Below are 13,552 nucleotides of genomic sequence, written 5' to 3' on the forward strand. Positions count from 1 at the left end.
ATTTTTCATCTGAAATTAAAAGTGAGCTGGTCATCCTGGGGCACCTGGGTGGCTCAGTAGGTACGGCATCTGACTCTTGATTTTGGCTTATGTCATGATCTCACGGTTCACAGGACAGAGCCCCGTGTCAGGCTCTGCACTGACAGTGTGCAGCCTGCTTGGGATTTTCTCTCTCCCTCTCTCTCTGCCTCTCTCGCAAGCATTCTCTTACTCTCTTATCAAAATAAATAAATAAACATTTTTAAAAAGTGAACTGGTCATCTTATATTTTATCTGGCAACACCACCTCAGAACCACTGCTCAGCCCTGGACCCCAAGGACTCCCTGCATGTGGTCCCCAGAGCCTCTCTTAAATCATCTGCAAAATAGTTAGAAGCAAATAAGAACAGCTGCCTCCCAAAGGGTTTCATTAGACAGGCAAAGCAGTCAAGGCTCCTTTAGCCACAAGCTGATGATGTGAGTGCTATTAGGCTCAAATTCTTCCCATCTACCCTTCTCTCTTTAACCCCTTTGGTTGTGGTCAAGAATAAGAAAATAGTTTTTCCTCTTTACTGGTAAGAGTTTGCAGATGGAGATGGGTCAGCAGTGGAGTCCAGCCTGGGAAGAAAATAGACCTGCATCCTAATACTGGTGCTCCCATTTACCAGCTGTGGAACCTTGGCCTAATCACTCTGCCTCCCGAGCTTCAGTTTCTTTTGCTGGAAAGTAGAAATAACATCTTCTTTCTAGCATTGAGGATTAAATGTGATAATGCATGTAAAATACTTGGCTTGAGGCCTACCACACAGTAAGTGTTAGAGAAGTGATGACTATTCCTATTTTGATTATTCTTGGTCTAATGCTGTCCCTGTTTAAGTTCTTCAGCTGGTTTCTCTTTGCCCCCAGGACTAGCTGCTGGCAGAGCTCAGGTTTTCCTCATTTAAATGAGAAATGAGCTCCTCACCAGAAAAAAATCCTGGGGCATATTTTCAAAAGTGCTGGGAAGTAGCATAGGAACCACCCGGAGGGGGATCACCTGTCCACCTCTCTGTCCCACCCCAGAACTGAAAATTGCATGGATCAGAGGGTGGTTTAAGAAGATCTGTTCCTAGGCCTCCAGATGCTTTAAGAGCTTTAAGAGCTACCACTGATCAAAGGTGAAAGTAGTCAAGGCCAAGGAGCCCCTTAGATGTAAAGCCAGACATGTCACCTTCCCAAACCAGCCTATCCACCCTGCCTAGCTGCTGGGATAAAGCCTGTATCTAGAATCCTTGCCCAGAGCACACTTGCTTCTTTCTCTGGATCCTCTGGCAGGATGGTGATGTCACAAAGTAGAGGGCAGAGGGGGTGGCCATAGATATACCCTGGGCTACCCTCACAGTGAACCTGCCCATCACAAACAAGGGCTGCAGCATGAAGAGGGCCAACCTCTGCCTTCCAGGTACCTGCACTACCTATCAGATGACGGCCTGGCTGCCAGTTAGCATCCCTGCTGACCCCTGTGGCCTGCCCTTTCCAGAGACTATGCTCCAGGTAAGAGGGTGAGGAACAGGTGCAAGGAAGGTAAAGAGAAAGCACCCCCAGCCTCTTTTGCCTCACGTTCCTGGAATCATAAGTTCTTCCAGGAGAAACAACAGTGGAGTCAGAATTGGAGAGAAAAGACCTTGGATTTTTGACAATACCTGTTTGTGGCCATGAAACCTTTCTATAGAATTCAGGGATCTCAGTCCTGACCTATTTGAAGGTACTCTGGAGACCACAGGGGCAGACCCTGATGAAGACTCAGGTCACATAAAACATCTGTCAGTCTTTTTACTTTGAAAAGCCTAGAGAAGATTAGCTTTGTGTAATGGAAGGAGGCTCATCTGACTTCCCATTCAGAGGCCAGAGATCCACCGTCACCACCACCACTTGAAGTAACCACCACCTCCTGCCCCTCCCTAAACCTTGCTGCAATGGACCTGGACCTCTGAGACATATTGCCAGGGTAGCCAGGAATATCCAGTTAGGTCTGGGAGTTGAAGTCATTAAGGAAAGGTGTTTCTAAGTGTAGAAGATGTCCTGGGCTCTTACCATGAGGCAGTTCCTCTTCATTCCCTCAGAGGTGGGGGTGTCTCTCTATGAAAAGTCACATGGTGTTTCTGGGGGGAGCCCCTCTGTCTAGCTCCTGCTTCATCTGGTCCAAACTTGTCACAAGATGGCCTTTTGTGAAGTCACAAAGCTGGCTGCCTCCCCACAGGACCAGGGACCAGGACAACCAGGGATTAGTGGGAATTACTTGGGGGTATGGAGGGCTTCAGAAGTGGCCTTTGGACTCTGAGGGAGGTGGGGGGTCTGGAGGGGCTCGGGTTGTAAAGCATGAGGGGGTCAGTCGGAGACCTGGGGATGAGAACAGTTTCTCAGATCTTGGTCATTGCAGGGAGGTAAGAACAGCAGGCGCCTGGGTTTGTGGTCTGTGGTCTTTGGCCATCATCCTGTCCCTTGAGACCCAGAGGAAGAGGGTGAATAGAGGGCCCCACCCCAATTGAATACATATAAAAGTTCTGATCACTGATGTTCTGGATGTTCCATGGCAAAGAGAGGTTAAGACCTCTGAACTGGGGATTCAGTCTTCCCCTCAGTGCAATCCATCGATGGTCATTCACTTGTGGTTGAATTTTCCACCTGTTTCCTGGACAAGCACATGCCCTCACATTCTTCTCCATTGATAAGCAGCCCTGTTGGCCTTGGGATACCCTCACCCGTTGGACTGCTCAGAGGAAGAAAAATGTTGGGAGAATAAATGGGAATACCCAGAGCCCACTCTCTCCAGAGTATAGAAATTTCTACCACCAGAGAAGCCAACCCATGAAAGAAAACAGGAGGGAGAAGAAAGTTTCACTACATACAGTATACAAAGGCAACCACTGCTGTGGAAGGTCACAGTTTGTATGGGGGGGGGGGGATTCAGGAGAGCCACTTGATTGAAGTCTTGTTTAAAAAATTTGTTTTAGTATTTATTTTTAAGAGAGAAAAAGAGACAGAACACTAGTGGGGGAGAGGCAGAGAGGGAAACACAGACTCTAGGCTCTGAGCTGTTAGCACAGAGCCTGATGCAGAGCTCAAACCCATGAACCTTGAGATCATGACCTGAGTCAAAGTCAGACACTTAACTGACTGAGCCACCCAGGCACCCCTGAAGCCTTGTTTTAAAAAAAATCAATAGGGGTGCCTGGGTGGCTCAGTCAGTTGAGCCTCCGACTTCGGGTCAGGTCATGATCTCACAGCCTGTGAGTTCAAGTGCCGTGTTGGACTCTGTGCTGACAGCTCAGAGCCTGGAGCCTGCTTCAGATTCTGTGTCTCCCTCTCTCTCTGCCCCTTCCCCACTCACTTTCTGTCTCTCTCTCTCTCAAAAAAAATTTTTTTAATCAATAAAAAATATTTTCTGTGAAGTTAAGTATTCCTGAGTTTCAGCTCTATGCCTCACCTTGTGTCCTGTGTCACTTGGGCTGAGGAGGATGCAGCACACGATGGAGATGACATGTCCTGCTCTCGAGGGCCCACAGTCTAGGAGCTGAGTGACTGTGCCCAGCTGCCTTCCTTTTTTTTTTAATTTTTTAAAATGTTTTATTTATTTTTGAGAGACAGAGAGAGACAGCATGAGCGGGAGAAGGCAGAGAGAGAGAGGGAGACCCAGAATATGAAGGCTCCAGGCTCTGAGCTGTCAGCACAGAGTCCGACATGGGGCTCGAACTCACGAGGGCCATGAGATCATGACCTGAGCCAAAGTCGGAGGCTCAACCCACTAAGCCACCCAGGTGACTCCCCCTACCCCCCCCAGTTGCCTTCCTTAAAGAGAAAGCTATGGCCCAGGAAGTGGTGGGGCAGCCTGGAATCCCTTAGGGCCCTGCCTCCCAGGTCAGGTCCCTACATTTACCTGAAGGTAAGAACAGACTAGAATCATGAGGGCTTTTGACATTAGAGCCAAGGCAGCTTCACACTGCCTCTCGGGGGCTGAAGTTCTGGGTCTTGGGGTCATTCATTCTGTTAAGAGTGGCCCTCCCCCATGTGGCTCCTCTCTTGGCCATTTTTGTTGCAGCATTGAAGCCATACTTCCACAGAGGGTCTTCTACTGTATACTCTATGGAGCCTGCGAGTGTGCTGTGGGGACAGGTCTGGTCTAAGGGGTAAAAAGACTAGAGGGCGACCCTGGGCAAGTTTCCCCATCAGAAGTTTACTAGAGCTATGGTTTTTAAATTTTGTTAGTATTATTTTAGTGTAGAATCCTTTTTTTTTTTTCCAGTGAAATCTTGTACATCTGTTCATCAAGTAGAAAAAAGAAGCCATGTTGGGAGTTGGAGGACACTGTGTGGCAGAGTTCCTACCAATTCTGAGGAACTCCTTAGGATTCTAAGGAACTCAGTTTGAAAACCATCTGTCATGTGACTTCCAGACCCATCTTGGCTTGGCCTGCCATAAATCTGTGACTTCAAAGCCCAGGCTTTAAAAAGAAAGAGAGCAGGCTAAGGAATACCACATTTAGTGGCCACCTCAGAGTCCTGTCCTGAGTAACTTCCCCCACTATCACTTCCAGTTCCTGGTCCTGACTCGGCTTAATTACAACCGCCAGTACATCTCCAACCCACCTCTCACCTGGCCCTCTACTCCTAACTTTGATTCTCTTTAATGGGTTCTGAAATCAGCATCCAGGGCTCTGTGGCCCAAAGCCCACATAGGTGTCCTAAGTCAGGAGCACATCAGGCACCTTTCTGTACCTGAGTTCAGTAGGCAGGAGACAGGAGATTCTCATTCTCTGGGTAGCATTCAGATTTGCCTCTCTTCTGAGATTCTTGTAGCCTCCAGAATTGTCCTTGTCCTTTTTTAAAGTTTTTTCAGAGCTTTTTGTGTGGGTTTTTGTTTTTTTAGAGAGAGTGTGCACACGTGCATGTGAGTGGGGGAGAGGCAAAGAGGGAGAGGAGGAAAGAGACACTCAAGCAGGCTCCACACTCAGCACAGAGCCCAAAGAGGGGCTCTATCTCACAACCCTGAGGTCATGAGTTGAGCCAAAATCAAGAGTCAGACACTCAACCGACTGAGCCACCCAGGCACCCCTCTCCTTGTCCTTTTTTGAATGCAGGACATACTAATTTCATGGGGCTGCAAGCCTTACCTAGGAGCCAGAAAATACTCAGGGCAGCCTGGGTGGAGAGCAAACCCTGCCCTCCCCCATTTCTTTTCCTCAAAGATGCAGCAGAGAGCAAGGTGGGCTCCCCACCCCCAAACCTGTAAGCACTAGATTCCAGGGGCTTTAGTTTCAAAGAATCCATAAAAAGCATCATGGCCTTGGCTACTCTGAGGAGGACCAGAAATTCAAGAGGGCAGAGTAATGGTGCTGTGGACCTTGTTACAGAGAAAGGTAGTTACATTGTAGCAGAAAACAAAGGCTACTGCTTTTTCTCTGCCCTGATGGCTAGGGAGGCAGGGCAAAGACAGCAGACATTCCCTAGGGCCAGGCATGGTGAAGCAAAAACAAGGCTCTTCAGTAAGCTGACAGACTAGTACAAGGTTCTCAGCCCTAGCTGCACATTTGAATCACCTGTGGAGTTTTGATGCTCTCCCAGTGCCAGGAGCCTGTTCCAGATCAATTAAATCAGTATCTCTACAGATGGGTCACAGACACTATTGTTTCCCAAAGCTCCACAGGTGATTCATTCACAGCCAAAGCCAAGAACTACTGGTCTGGGGTGAGAAGCTGGCATCAAACAGAATGTGGATGTGATGCTCTTCACCCTGAGGTGGGCCTGGAGACTGAAATCCTGGGGGCCTAGTGAGCTGGGCCCTGCTGCTACTGGAAGCCATGGGATCCTCTGTTTCTCTCCTACCTCACTCACCTGCCCACTCACCTGCCCACTCACCTACCCACTCACCTGCCACACACACACACACACACACACACACACACACACACACACACACACACACACCAGAGCACCTATTCCAGTGAAAGCGGGACAGAAGGCTCAGTGATCCAGCCCTGGGGAAGGAGAGCATGTGCCCTGATTTAGAATCCTGACCCTGTTCCTCTTTAGCTATGTGGCCTGACAACCCTTCTGGGTCTCAATTTCTCATCTATGAAATGGGGCAATAGTGCTTACTTTGAAGGTGGCTACAAGGAAGTACCCAGCTCACAGGAAGAGCACTAGAGATTGGGCCGCTAAGCAATAGGAGCCCAGACTCCCTCTGTCAGCTGAGACATGGCCGTAGAGATCAGCTGTCCAACTCTCTGGTTTTTCACATGAAGATCTCAAAGTCCAGAGGGGAGAAGTTTTCCCAGGATACACAGCCAGCCAGAACCCAATCTCCCTCTGCCCCAGGAGCTTCACATCATGGCAGCCTTCCTGTGTTGGGCTTTAGCTCTCCTCATCCAGCAAAAGTCCAAAAATGATCTCTAGGTCTTCTAAAGAAGTAAGCAGGGATTTTATAATAACCTTTAGAATGTCTTATTGGAGATGCTTGGCTGACCTTGGGGTAGAGGGTATCCAATCTGGCCATTTGGCCCCAATGGGCTATTTTTCCCCTGTCCCTTCTGATAGTCCTTATCCTAAAAAGAAGGTTCATCACCTCAGTGCTAAGGGTGAACCACCACCCCCCCTCCCACCGCCGCCGGCCTCCCGAGGCTGAGGACTACAGAACAAGGATCCACTCTGCCCCTGAGGCCTGGGCCTTGGGTTAGAAAGAGTGGGCAGGGCAGATTGCTTTTCCATATAAGCTCTTTTTGTACTTTAGCTTTGAAACCACTGAGCATGTACTGCTTTGGTAAAAATAAATCGTATTGAAAAGTAAAACTATACATGTCACCATACATTGTCCAAATCCATAGAATATACAAACACCAAGAGTGCTAATAAACTACAGACTCTGGGAGATGATGATGAGTCAGTGTAGGTTCACTGATTGTGACAAATGTACCACTCTGGTGGAGAATGTTGGTAATTGAGGAGGCTGGGGTGAGGGAGGAGGCGGGTGTGGGGGGGAAGTATGGGGGCTGTGTACTTTCTGCTCAATTTTGTTGTTAATCTAAAACTTCTCTAAAAATGTTAAGTAGAGGGGCACCTGGGTGGTTCAGTCGGTTGAGTGTCTGACTTTGGCTCAGGTCATGATCTAGCAGTTCATGGGTTCGAGCCCCACATCGGGCTCTGTGCTGACAGCTCAGAGCCTGGAGCCTGCTTCGGATTCTGTGTCTCCCTCTCTTTCTACCCCTCTCCTGCTTGCATTCTGTCTCTCTCTCAAAAATAAACATTAAAAAATTGTTTTAATAGAAATAAAAATAGTAAGTAGGTAGACAGAAGTAAAACTGATATATACAGAGAATAATAGTACCCTTCCCATGGTGTCTGCAAGGATTATATGAGCTAATGGACATTAAGGACTTAGCCTGACCCAGGTAATTGCTCAGTATGAGTTGGCTTTTGTGTTTTATTCTAAAGCCATCTCTGTCCCGTGGTGTCCTCTCAGCTGCCACTCATGAGAGGGAGATGGTGGGAACAGATCTTTCCCACCCTTTATCTCAGGATGCTGAGGCACCAGAGGCTTTGTCACTAGCTCAGTCACATGGTTTAACTGGTGATGCTACAGCCAGGCCTCCGGTGAAAGTTACTGACCTTTGTGCAGCTAGAGTTCTGCACTAAGTCCAGGCAGACACAGAGCATCTCCTTTGAGCAAGGTCCCATGCTCAGACCCTCAAAGTGTTCTTTCAACAGTCCTACAAGGTAGGCATCATTGCTCCATTTTAACAGATGAGTAAGCTGTGGCTCAGAGAAATTAACTGACTTATCCAAGCCTGCTCGGCTATAAGGACAAAGTCCAGAACTCCTGCTTTCTCCATCAGGAAAGGAGGCACAGGAGGTGAGCATTCGGCTAGTACCCTAGCTTGACCTACGGTACTTATCCCCTCCTCCAGCAGCCTTTCGAAGATGCCACCTTGGAGGACAACATCTTCTTCCCAGAGAGACTTGAGCAGCCCAGTGGCCTCCACCAGGTCTGTTGGGATACCTGCTCTGGGGAAGGATGAGGAAGCATCCCAACCCCTCTCTTTTGGAGTCTGGAGTTGGAGATGCTGGAGTATAGAGGGCCTGATTCCCCATCCTCCCTCTCCCAGCCTACCCAGCTGCCTTTTTAGGCAGCTCATGCTTCCCCGTGTTAACTTTCTTGCCTACTTCCTTCTCCAGGTGAAAGGGAAATGATGAAGATGAGTTATCCTGAAGGCCCCAACCTTCATTGTGGTAGCTGGGCATAATCTGGGAAGGCTTTCTGCAAGCGGTACGTGTCAGGGGCAGACTGCAAAAAGTGGAAATAAATAGATGGAGAGAACCATGGGAAGAACCGAAACTGTGATTTCCCTCTCCTTAGAACTGTAGGTGCATCACCTCCTGATAGACACTCATCTGCTCATTCTTTCATTCATTGATGGAGCACCATGTGCTGGGTAGGAAACAGGGTTCTACCTCATGTTCACAGGCTCTTCAGGTTGATAGCCACACAAACAGCCATACAATGTGACAGTGGCTGTAATGAACATGTTCTGGGACCCCACAGGCTGCTAAAGCACATCAGAGAATTCAAGAGAGTTGACATGTAGCTCCTTAAGGACCAGCTCTGTGTTTCCTAAACCCCAGATATACTTACATAGGAAACAAATGGCTTTTATAAAAACAAAAAGTTCACTTTGCTCTCACACAATATTGAGTGTTCCCTTGTGTTTATAACCCCACATCCAGCTATGGAAAAGTTTCTCTGGATCCCACTAGTTGTTAACTCTTTTTTTTTCCTGTTTTTTTTTCTTTTATTGTGATAAAATACATATACATATAAAAGTTTACCCTTTTAACCTTTTTAAGTGTACAGTTCAGTGGCACTAAATATATTCATAATGTACAACCATGACCACCATCCATCATCTTCATTGTAGCTCTTTTATTTTTTAAAATTGAAACTCTCTACCCATTAATATTAACTCCCCATTCTCTGTTCCCCCCAGTCCCTGGCAACTACCATTCTACTTTCTGTTCTGTGAATTTGACTGCTTTAGATACCTCAGGTAAGTGGAATCTTACAGAGGCGCCTTAGTGGCTCACTCAGTTAAGCTTCCAACTTTGGCTCAGGTCATGGTCTCAGGGTCTGTGAGTTCCAGCCCCGTATTGAACTCTATGCTGACAGCTCAGAGCCTGGAGCCTGCTTCGGATTCTGTGTCTCCCTCTCTCACTGTCTCTCATGCTCTGTCTCTCTCACTCTCAAAAATAAATAAACATTAAAATTTTTTTTAAAAAGTGGAATCTTACAGTATCTGTCTTTCAAATGACTGACCTCAAGATTCCTCCATGTTGTAGCATGCAACAGGATTTCCTTCCTTTTAGAGGCTAAATAATATTCCGCGGTATGTATATATCACCTTTTGTTCATGCATTTATGCATCAATGGACACAGGTTCCTTCCACATTTTAGCTATTGTGAATAATGCTGCTATGAAATATGGATGTATAAATATCTCTTTGAGATGCTGTTTTCAGTTCTTCGGGGTACATACTCAGAAGTGGAATTGCTATATTATATGGTAAATCTAGTTTTAATTTTTTGTAGAGCCACTGTACTGTTTCCACAGTTGCTGTGTCATTTTACATTCTCACAAACAATGCAGAAAAGTTCCAATTTCTCCACTTCCTCACCAACACTTGTTCTTTCTGTTTATTTTTTTTTAAGTTTATTTATTTTTGAGGGGGCCAGGCAGACAGAGAGCGTGAGACACAGAATCTGAAGTAGGCTCCAGGCTCTGAGCTGTCAGCATAGAGCTTGATAAGGGGCTCAAACTCATGAACTGTGAGATCATGACCTGAGCCGAAGTCGGACACTTAACCAACTGAGTCACCCAGGCACCGCTATTTCTGTTTATTTCATTGCTAATGTATAGAAATGAAACTTATTTTGTGTGTTGACTTGTTTCCTGCTACTTTGCTGAATTTGTTTATTAGTTCTAGCAGTTTTGTTTGTTTGTTTGTTTGTTTGGAATCTTTAGGGTTTCCTACATATGAGATCCTATTATCTTCAAACAGGGATTATTTTACTTCTTCCTTTCCAACTTAGATGCCTTTAATTTCTTTTTCTGGACTAATTGCTCTGGTTAAAATTCCAGTACTGTATTGAATAGAAGTGGCAAAAGCAGGCATCCATCGTTACCTTGTTCCTGATGTTGGAGGAAAAGCTTTTAGCTTTTCACCATTGTGATTTGGGCTTGTTTTTTGCTGTGGGTTTTTTAATATATGACTTCTATCGTATTGAAGTAGTTTCCTTCTGTTACTCGTTCTTTTAGTGATTTTATCATGAAAAGGTGTTGAATTTTGTCAAATGTTTTTTCTCTATCGATTGAGATTATGTGCTTCCTCCTTCTTCATTTTGTTAGTATTACTCTGATTGATTTTAGTATGATGAACTATTCTTGCATTCCAGGAATAGATCACAATTGGTTGTGGTGTATATTCCTTTTAGTATGCTGCTGAATTTGGTTTGCTAATATTCTATTAAGTATTTTTTCATCAATGTTCATAAGGTATACTTATATGTAGTTTTCTTGTAGTGTCTTTTATCCGACTTTGATATTGGCAATGTTGGCCTTCTAGGATAAGTTAGCAAGTGTTCTTTCTTCTTCATTTATTTGGAAGTTTGAGAAGGATTGGTATTAGTTCTTCTTTAAATATTGCATAGAGTGGCACCTGGGTGATTCAGTTGGCTAAAGTGTCTGGCTTCGGACCAGTTCATGATCTCACAGTTTGTGAATTTGAACCCTGCATCAGGCTCTCTGCTGTCAGCACAGAGCCCACTTTGGATCTTCCCTCCCCCTCTCTCTCTGCCCCTCCCCCACCTCTCAAAGATAAATAAACTTTTTTTTTTTTAAATGTTGGGTAGAATTCACCAATGAAGCTATTAGGCTCAGGGTTTTATTTGTTGGGAGACTTTAGATTACTGATTCAATCTCCTTACTAATTGTAGGTCTACTCAAAATTTCTATTTCTTCATGATTTAATCTTGGTGGGTTTTGTATTTCAAGAAATTTGTCCACTTCATCCAGCTTACTATATTCATAATAATCTCTTACAATCTTTTTTATTTCTGTAGGATCATTAGTAATGTTCCCACTCCCATTTTTTTTTTATTTTAGCAATTTGAATTAGATTTAGTAATCTCTTTTATTCTTGGTCTAACTAAAGTTTTGTCAACTTTATTGATCTTTTGTTTTTAAGTTTATTTGTTTATTTTTGACAGAGAGAGAGAGAGCAAGTGGAGAGGGGCAGAGAGAGAGAGGGAAAGAGAGACAGTCCCAAGCAGGGTCCACACTGTCAGTGCAGAGCCTGATGCAGGGCTCGAACCCATGAACTGTGAAATCATGACCTGAGACAAAGTCGGACACTTAACCAACTGAGCCACCCAGGTGCCCCTATTGATCTTTTCAAAGAACCAACTTCTGGTTTCATGAATTTTCTTTTTTCTCAATTTCATTTATCTTATAGGTCTTTACCTTGCTACAAATCCTCTCCCCAGAAAACTACCCATACATCTCAAAGTCTACATACATATTGAGGGGTCTTTACTGATCCTTAAAACCCAGGGATCTCCACTGACAGATTAAACTGGGTAGAGAGCAGGACAAGGAAAAAGGAATGGAGCTGACACTGATGACTCATCAGGTGCTATTTCAATGAGAGCCTCTTAAACTTTATTGTGGTAGTTTGGGTTGGGTCCTTAGCATCTTTCTAACAAGCTCTCAAGTGAGGCCAGGGCTATTGGTTCTGGTCCCTGCTTTACACAATGAGGCTCTAAGCAACCCTAACCTCTCTAGTGCTGCTTCTCTGCCTTTCAGGTAAGCTCCCCTCTCCACAAAAGTCATCCCCAGGTAGGCAGGTGTCACACTGACTCCTCCCTTCCCTTATCCCCACTTGTAGTTATGAAGACCAAACCATGACATTTCCTAAACAGCGCTGACCCCATTTGTCCATTTGTGCTCTCCCACACCCTCATTTTAGGCCAGCAACATCTGCTGGGATCATCACAGAGTTCTCACTACCCATGGTATGATCCCCTAACCTTCACGGTTAGTGCATTTTTTTTTTTAGTTTATTTATTTTGAAAGAGAGAGAGTGTACAAGTGGAGAAGAGGCAGAAAGAGAGAGGGAGAGAGAGAATCCCAAGCATGCTCCACACTGACAGTGCAGAGCCGGATGCAGGGATCAAACTTACAGGCCGTAAGAGTATGACTTGAGCGGAAAAGAAGAGTCAGATGCTTAACCAACTGAGACACCCATGTGCCCCATATTTTTTTCAGTTTATTTATTTATTTTTGAGACAGGTGGAGGGGCACAGAGGGAGGGGGACAGAGGATTGGAAGTGGGCTCTGTGCTGACAGTCCTGATGCAGGGCTCAACCTCACAAACTGCGAAATCATGACCTAATTCGAAGCTTAACCGACTGAGCCACCCAGATGCCCCTCTTAGTGCAATTTAAATTGCAAGTTGTTTTAGACTTCAATGTGCCTTACAAGGGCATGTGTGACCCTAGTCCTGGTCACAACTCTAGTCTTGTTTCTTTCCATCTTACTCGCACAGTTCCTACCTCTTGGCTTTTGCCTATTCTGTTCCCCCCTACTCAGAATCCTCTTCCCTGCCTTTTATCCAACTCTCACTCCTTCTCCTGACCTGGTCTGCCTGTCCCCCCACCTCCTTTTAGCTCAGCCAGGTTGGGAGCCTACCTGACCACTCCTGCCTCAGTTGGGGCCATTTTGATGATGCCTAAAACCCCTGAAACTCCCTTAATCGAAACAAGGTACTGAAGAGAAGGGGGTACTTTCTGGACTTCTCCGGCAGGAGCCCTCACCCTTCCTTCCCTCCCTCTTCTGAGACTCCCAGCCCAATGCCCTCTGACTGGTTGTGTCATAGCTCTCTGTACCTTCGAAACTTGAAATTCTTGGGATATAGAATCCAATTGGCCCATCTGTAATTAGGTATTCTCCCTGGGCCAATCAGCTACTGCTGGATAACTGAGACATATAGCATAAACATAGCCTCCAGGCCTCATTCCTGAGTGGGTGGGAAGTTTTGGAAAGGGGAGTGTGAGCTAAGTAGTCTCCAAGATGTCTCCTGCAATTCTTAGGGTATTTAACCTGTGCTTCCGTCTCTTAGTGGTATAGCTGCTTGCTCCTGGTCTGCCTTCCCCAGTGGACATAAGCTCTAAGGACAGAGGCCAAGCTGTATAACTGTCTTCAGGGCTGAAACAGAATGTGCCCAATAAATATTTGTGGAATGAAATGCCAAGAAAGCCCAGAGAAAGGACTGGCCTTTATGTTCATGGAGACAACCCAGAAGAGATGACATTTGGGCCAGGAATTAAAGGAGAGTGAGTTTATGGGGCACCTGTGTGGCATAGTCTGTTCAGCGTCAACTCTTGATGTTGGCTCAGGTCATGATCTCATGGTTCGTGAGTTTGAGCCCTGCATCAAGCTCTGCACTGATGGTGTGGAGACTGCTTGGGATTCTGTCTCTCCTTCTCTCTG

General features: G+C 45.8%; 1 protein-coding gene and 1 long non-coding RNA gene across 2 annotated transcripts in view; one reads left to right on the forward strand and one right to left on the reverse strand.

Annotated features, from left to right (window-relative positions):
* Positions 1–2,146, reverse strand: part of DCAF1 (DDB1 and CUL4 associated factor 1) — an 88,354-nt gene extending 86,208 nt beyond the window's left edge. Inside the window, exon 1 of the mRNA XM_047832213.1 lies at positions 2,053–2,146. The gene's annotated coding sequence lies outside the window, so the exon portion shown is untranslated. The remainder of the gene's footprint in view (positions 1–2,052) is intronic.
* LOC125151378 (uncharacterized) lies at positions 1,340–8,329 on the forward strand. The gene is made up of 3 exons (XR_007146753.1): positions 1,340–1,512; positions 7,919–7,996; positions 8,187–8,329. It is a non-coding gene; the product is annotated as an uncharacterized LOC125151378 (long non-coding RNA).
* Positions 8,330–13,552: the final 5,223 nt, after the last annotated feature.

The sequence above is a fragment of the Prionailurus viverrinus genome, chromosome A2, assembly GCF_022837055.1.
Source record: "Prionailurus viverrinus isolate Anna chromosome A2, UM_Priviv_1.0, whole genome shotgun sequence".
Lineage (NCBI taxonomy): Eukaryota > Metazoa > Chordata > Mammalia > Carnivora > Felidae > Prionailurus > Prionailurus viverrinus.